Source organism: Ursus maritimus (assembly GCF_017311325.1).
Source record: "Ursus maritimus isolate PB19 chromosome X unlocalized genomic scaffold, ASM1731132v1 scaffold_X1, whole genome shotgun sequence".
Taxonomy (NCBI): Eukaryota; Metazoa; Chordata; class Mammalia; order Carnivora; family Ursidae; genus Ursus; species Ursus maritimus.
In genome coordinates, this window is record NW_024423319.1 from 115,203,428 (window position 1) to 115,210,077 (window position 6,650).

Below are 6,650 nucleotides of genomic sequence, written 5' to 3' on the forward strand. Positions count from 1 at the left end.
AGAGTGAGCTGTGGTTTAGGCCCACATCATCACTTACCTTGACAGCTCTATATGTCCCATTAAATATGACAGGGGAGCCTATTAATCAGGAGGTCTTCACGTAAACCTGAAAAACGCAATGTGGAAAATGTGTTCAGGACTTGCCTTGTTCTACCTGGTCTACTGCAGTTTCCATTGGTCAAGGGCATCCTTTTAAGACTCATCACCACCATCTGGATACTTGCAGCAGTCCAAGACTAAACCCTGGTAAGAGATACCTTCTTCTCTTAAAAGAGATACCTGCAAAAATTCCATGTTTAATATTGTGAAGATGGATGATATGATAGAATATCTGGATACCTGCTTATCCTTTTATCAGTACGAGTGTACAAAACACAATCTCTGAATAAGAATACAGTAAAATGTTGTGCTTACTCGTATTGTGAGGGACAAATTAATCTTACTGCATACAAGCCAAAAATATGGATAATATAAGACTATTCAAAACATCATTAATGACATACATACCTGAGAATACGAAGGTCTAAGAGTTAATGTGACGTCATCTCATACCTGTATAACAGCAAAGACTTTAGCATGATACCTGCAGAAAAAACACGCTAATGCTGTTCGGGACACCACCCTCACTTACCTGACATCAGAACATCTCAACCATGGTGCAACATCCACAATATCACATACCAGGTTACGAGCATTTCTAGGTTCACTGTAGCAGGACTAACTACCACAACCTGAAAAAACACAATTGATAAGTATAAGACAAAAGTTGTTTTACTCTTCCACAAGAGGCCTACACGCCGCCTTCAGGGCTGCCGCCACATCTCTAGTGATCCCTGAGAAGTTTTGGCACGTTTCCTGAGTACTCAACACCAATATCGATGCGCGGCAGAAAGCACTGCAATTAAGGCTGTGGGGTGAAGATATGCTCATGTGGTGTTGAGGAAAGCAGACATCGATCTCCCCAGGAGCGCAGGAGAGCTCACTGAGGATGAGGCGGAATGTGTGATCACCATTATGCAAATCCGTGCCAGTAAGATCCCAGACTGGTTTTTGAACAGACAAAAGGACATGAAGGATGGAAAATATAGCCAGGTCCTGGCCAATGGTCTGGACAACGAACTTCGTGAAGACCTGGGGGGACTGAAGAAGATTCGGGCCCACAGAGGGCTGTGCCACTTCTGGGGACTTCGTGCCCGAGGCCAGCACACCAAGACCACAGGCTGCCACAGCCGCACTGTGGGGGGTGTTCAAGAAGACATAAATCTGTAGGCCTTGTCTGTTAATAGTTTATACATAAAAAAAAAAAAAAAGCAAAAGTTGTTTCACCTGGGGAAAAAAAAAAGAATATAATTAACACTGGTTATTTCCATCATTAGAAAACCCACCAACACTACTTAGATCTTGGCAGAACTAGAACTTCAAGGTCAACACCACTGTTAGAGAAAGCATCATCTCCTGAGTACCTGTAAAAAATTTCATGCTCAATACTGTGGTGTGGAGCAGTACGATATCTTACCTGGACACCTGCATATCCCCATCACCACTAGGGTTAAAGACACATTACGTCTAAACTTTAATTAATAGCGTGATTACTAGCATTTGTTGGGACCATGTCATTTCTTACCTGAATACCTGTAAATACAAAAACAAAAACATAGTCACAAAAAAGTTGGGAAATCCATCCACACTTACCCACATATCACATGGTTAGACTGTTTCTAGGGTGCTTGAGGCCAACACCATCACTTACCTGGATAAAAGCAAAGTCCTATTATTGATCATTATGGGGTTCACCATGATTTCTTGACAGGAACTTGAAAAAAATAAAGCAAAAAACACTGTGACAAATGGGTCTGTGGATTACCCTCTCTACCAGGACAAGGGAAATAATCTCGTGCACTTACATCATTGTAGGACCCATCAACTCTACTTGGGATCTTGCAGTACCCCAAGGTCTATGCCATCGTCAGACACCATCATGTTTTGATTGCTCACCTACAAAAATACCATGGTAACTTGTGTGACCCACAACTGTTTATTCCATGAATAGCCATGAATCGCTAAATATTCACATAGTTATATGTAAATTTCCTCTAAAATACAAAAAAGTAGGATAATAGGTTTGCTAGAATTGGTAAAAACACTATCATTTCTGCCTGAATGCCTTAAAAACAAAATCCCCAAATGGTAAAACAAGTTCAAGCAATCAACAAAATTTAATGGAAATAGACTCATGAAGATCAGAGGGTCTGACGTAGTGAAAGTACACCTCATCAGATACCTGAATACCAGAAATGTCCCCCGACCCCCTTAACGACCATCATCAGATTCACTGAAGTCTTTTGACAGGAACCTGAAAAACACATGATATATGTGTAAAGGGACACAACTTGTTCTACCAGGATACCTGTAAATAACCTTGGTCACTTTACATTATGAGACATATCAACTCTACCTGAACACTTGTAGCACTCCAAGGTCAAAATCATCACTAGATAAGATAATATTTCTTCACGGGAGACCTGGAAAATTTTCATGGTTATTGCTGCGGTTGAGGACATAATGTTAATTACCTGGGTATGGCAATCCCTCATCACTCACAAGGTTAAGCAAAAATCTTTCCTAAAACACAAAAAGTAAAAACTCATGGTTTCTAGAATTAGTAAGGACTATCAATTCCTACCTGAATACCTGCAAAGAAATCATGGTAACAACTTTTAGAGACACCATCATCACTTACCTAGCTGTCTAGAGATCAGACGGCCTGCGCTATGGTTTAGGCCCACAATCTCGCTTACCCAGAAACATACCAGCAATGTCTGCCATTAACATCAATGCTAAGTGCATAGCGAAATCTTTTTCAGGTTGCTGTCCAGACATGATGAGATCTACGTTAAAGGTCAACACCACTGTTAGAGAAAGCATCATCTCCTGAGTACCTGTAAAAAATTTCATGCTCAATACTGTGGTGTGGAGCAGTAGGATATCTTACCTGGACACCTGCATATCCCTGTCACCACTAGGGTTAAACACACAGTATGTCTAAACTTCAAATAATTAATAGCATGGTTACTAGCATTTGTTGGGACTGTGTCATTTTATGACCTTTTTCTAGCAAGGTATCTGCAAATAAGCTGGTCGCTCCATCATTATGGGACACACCAACTTTACCTGGGTATTTTCGGTAATCAAAGATCAACACTGATGTCAGATAAAATCAGCCCTACTTCACTGGACACCAACAGAAAACCCATGGGTAGTACTGTGGTGGAAGACACCATGATAAATAGCTGGATATGTGCTATCCTTCAACACTCACAGGGCCAAACAAACTTTTTCTAATATGAAAAGTGAATGTATCTAATGAGTTAATGTCACATCATCCCATATCTGTAAACTAGTGAAGAACTTAACAGGAAACTTACAAAAAAGTATGGTACGCTGTGTTAGAGACACCGTCCTCACTCACCCAGATAGCTGATGATCAGATTTCCGTCCTGAGATAAGACTCACTTTCTCACATGCCTGGTTACCAGCAAGCTCCTCCTGACAACCACTGTCTGCTTCACTGTGATGTCATGACTGCACAGAACCTTGAGAAACATGCTCAACAAATGTGTTGTTGCAGGACACAACTTGTCTACCCACAGAAAGAAATAGTACATTTGCAAATAATCTTGGTCACTTCCATCATTAGGGGAAGCATAACACAGCATGGATTTTGGCAGAACTTTAAGGTCAACACCACTGTTACATACACTAACTGTCTTCTAGGAGTACTCGTAGAAATCTCATGGTCTATACTTGATGTGCAACAGCAGAAGTTACCTGGACCTGCATATCCCTTTATCACTACTAACATTAAACACACATTGTATCTAAATCTAAAAAATAAATAAAAAGGGCATATACTTACTAGCACTGGTTGGGACAGTATCATTTTTTAACTGGATACCTGCAGGGAAACATGGTAACAGAACAGTCAGGAACACCACCCACAGTTACCTACATACCTGAAAATCAGTTTGTGGGGCCCTGAAGGCCCATATCATCACTTACCTGAATACAAGCAAAGTCCCATCAATGATCACTTTGAAATTTACCATGACCTCTTGATGGTAATTTAAACAACACTCTGAAAAATGTGCCTATGGGCCCTCCTTTGCTACTAGAAGGACAGTGCAAATAATCCTGTTCATTGCCATCACTGCAGGACCCATCAGATCTTTCTGGATTGTTGCAATACTTCAAGGTCCATGCCAAAGGTAAGATACACCATCATCTCTCCCTGCTCACATGCAAAAACACTAACATTACTACCATACCACACCACTCCACGATTATGGGTATTCACGGCATAATTCGCCTAATACTCACATGACTAAATACAAATTTTCTCTGAAACAGAAACAGTGGAACAGCATGGTTACTACAACTGGTAAAATGCCATCATTTCTTACCTGATTATCTGAAAAAACAAAAACAAAACAACACCCATGGCAAGTTTAGTCAATCAACAACACTTATCTAGGTATGTGAAGGTCAGATGACTCGAAATGGTGTAGGTGGACATCATCACTTACCTGGGGAACAGAAATGTCCGCAGAGAGTGACTAGTGCTAGGTTCATCATCATCTCTTGACAGGAACCTAAAAAAGACATTATGATATATGTGTAAAGGACACAGCTCATTCTAACAGGACACCTATGAATAAGCGTGGTCATTTCCATCATTATGAAAGCATCAACTCCACCTGAATATCTGTAGTACCCCAAGTTCAAGACCATTGTCAGGTAATACAACTTTTACAGGACACCTACAAAATTCCCATGATCACTACTGTGGTTGAGATAGAATGACCAATACCTGATACATATAATCCCTCATTACTCAGAGTTAGACAAGAATTTTCTCTAAAAACTGAAAACTCATGGTTTTAAGAATTAGTAAGGAATCTATCATTTCTTACCTGAAGTCATGGTAATAACATGTATTAGGGACACCATCATCACTTACCTAGCTATCTGAAGATCAGATGGTCTGCACTGTGACTTAGGCCCACATCATCACTTATTGTGACATCAGCAATGTCCCCACCATTGATAGGCTCACTGTGATGTATTGATAGGAGTCTGAAAAAAAAACACTATAGAAAATATTTTTGGTGCATATCTCATTCTACCTCTATACATGCAGATTCCCTTGATCACTGTATCATTTCAGGAACCATCAACACTACCTAGATACTTAGAGAACTCCAAGGTCAATCCTTGAAGAGACACCTCCTTCTCTTCCAGGTATACCTGCGACAATTCCACAGTCAATGAAGTAGTGAAGGACAATATGATAAATTACCTGGGTATCTGCAAATCTGTCTACTATGTTAAGTACACATTAACTCTAAACAAGAACACACTCACACAAAGTCTTATTCTTATCAGTATTATAAGGGACAAATTAAACTCTTAACTAAATACATGCCAAAAACAAAGTAAATTTAAGAGACTTGAAATCATAAATTTGTAGATATCTTAATATAGAAAGGTCCTTAGGGGAACCTAGCTGGCTCAGTTGGTGGACCATGTGACTCTTGATATCAGGGTTGTAAGTTCGAGCCCCACGTTGGGTGCAGAGATTACTTAAAAAATAAAATCTTTAAAAAAGGGACGCCTGGGTGTCTCCATTGGTTAAGCAGCTGCCTTCAGCTCGGGTCATGATCCTGGGGTCCTGGGATTAAGCTCCATGTCGGGCTCCCTGCTCAGCAGGGAGTCTGCTTCTCCCTTTGCCTCTGCCCCTCCCCCCTGCTCATGTCCACGTGCTCTCTCTCTCTCAAATAAATAAAATCTTAAAAAAAAAAAAAAACTTAAAAAAAAAAAATAAATAAAGGCCCATGGCACCTGGGTGGCTCAGTCAGTTAAGCGTCTGACTCTTGATTTCTGCTCAGGTCATGATTTCGGGATCATGGGATTAAGCCCTGAGTGGGGCTCCATACCCAGGGGGCCCTGTGCTTGAGATTCTCTCTCTACCTCTGCCCCTCCCTCCCCCACTCACACGCTCTAAAACAAATAAATCTAAAAAAAAAAGTCTTTAATCAGTTAATATCACATCATCTCATACCTGCATGCTAGTAAAGATCTTAACCTGATACCCACAAAAATCTAAAAAAAATACACATTAACACAAATGTTAAGGGTATCATCCTCACTTACCTAGATGCTCAAGTTCTGACGGTCTTTATTGTAGTAGCATTCACTTTAACACTTACCTGGTTACTGGCAAGATTGTGTTAAAAACCATTTTAAGTTCACCCTGTTTTCTTAACAGGAACCTGAAGAAACACATACAAATGAGTTTAAGATACAATATGTTCTACCAAGACACCTGCACCTACCCTTGTTTACTTCCATTATTATGGAACACATCAACTCCACCCACATTTTCACACCAATTCAAAGTCAACAGTGTTGTCAGCAGAGACTAACATTACTTGACTGGATACCTGGAAAAATCCTGTGGTTACCACTGTGGTGACACTCCACTAGTTACCTAGATAGTATCGACTCCTCAATACTTACAGGATTAAACATAGATTTTCTCTAAAATGTGGGAAGTGTAAACTCATGTTTATAAGAATTGGTAAGGACTCTAC

General features: G+C 40.2%; 1 pseudogene; it reads left to right on the top strand.

Moving 5' to 3' along the window:
* The first annotated feature begins 730 nt into the window (after positions 1 to 730).
* LOC121104534 lies at positions 731 to 3,261 on the top strand (annotated as a pseudogene).
* The last annotated feature ends 3,389 nt before the right edge of the window (positions 3,262 to 6,650 follow it).